At 41.0% G+C, this 1,094-nt stretch overlaps 1 pseudogene; it reads left to right on the plus strand.

The window, feature by feature from the left end:
* The window catches only part of LOC104989695, a 1,722-nt pseudogene extending 692 nt beyond the window's left edge, over positions 1 to 1,030 (plus strand).
* Positions 1,031 to 1,094: the final 64 nt, after the last annotated feature.

The following is a 1,094-nucleotide window of genomic DNA, read 5'->3' on the forward strand; positions in this document are numbered from 1 at the left end:
CCCTGATACAATGTCTGTATTTGTAAATTGAACTAGGACTGTGGTTTTTAAGGCCATTTTAAACTCTAAGATACTGTGATTTTAGGGCTCTTAGCTTGAGTTCCACTCATCCCACTGGATTTCCTTTCAGAGTGTAAACATTTGATTTTTTCCTCCCTTGACAGGGGCATCTTTCATGTTCTGGACATGATGAAAATGGACATGGTGAACTATATTATTCAGAGCCTCTGACCCTACCTGAAGGAACATTCTATCATTTATGAATGAACTAAATTCCAGAAACTCCTCAACAAGCAACCCAGTATGGTCAAAATTTAAAGACAGAAGAGGGGGAGATTTGACTTTGGGTATGATTTCTTACAGTGATAGGGTATTTTCTATGTTTTTAAATAGTTTCTCCCTATTGGGCAGGTGGCTAGGACATGGGATAGGAAGAAGGAACATTTCTCCAAGACAAAAGATGTACAAAAGAATTTATTTATTGAGGAAGAATATATCCTCAAGCCTTAGTTTTCAAGCCTTGGTGTTTCAAGATATTTACTTATCCTTTCTATGTCATAGATCTCCTTGATTGCACCACAAAATGGCTAACAAAATTCAAGTTCTCCTGACTCTCCCAGCTCCTCCAGCATGGCCCATTCATCTCCAAATTGGGCAGTGGACAACCCCCAACTTCCCATTTCCACAATGGTGCTATGCCAGGGATACCTGAACCTTCTTCTCTGGGATCTTGACAGTAAAGAGTTTCCCGAGGTAGGAATGTACGTTAGAATATTTCCTTTTTGTTTTGTATTCAATACCTTTACTAGAACACTCTTCTGACAGCTTGCTTTTCCCTGCCTCACCAGAGTCTGCTGATGAATAGAATCTGGCTGCAGGACATGGAGTCCCAATTGAAGCAGTTAACCATTCTGGCCTCAGTCTTGCTAGTGGCTGGAAGTTTCTCTGGACATGTTTTATTCAGCTCGACTGAATTTGTGAATAAACTGAAACACATAACCAAGGCCCTGACAGACGAATTTAACTCCAGGTAAACTTCATAGAGGCATCCCCAGTGGCTCAGTGGTAAAGAATCTGCCTGCCAATGCAGGAGA

Source organism: Bison bison, unplaced genomic scaffold, assembly GCF_000754665.1.
Source record: "Bison bison bison isolate TAMUID 2011002044 unplaced genomic scaffold, Bison_UMD1.0 scf7180017847050, whole genome shotgun sequence".
NCBI classification, from domain to species: domain Eukaryota; kingdom Metazoa; phylum Chordata; class Mammalia; order Artiodactyla; family Bovidae; genus Bison; species Bison bison.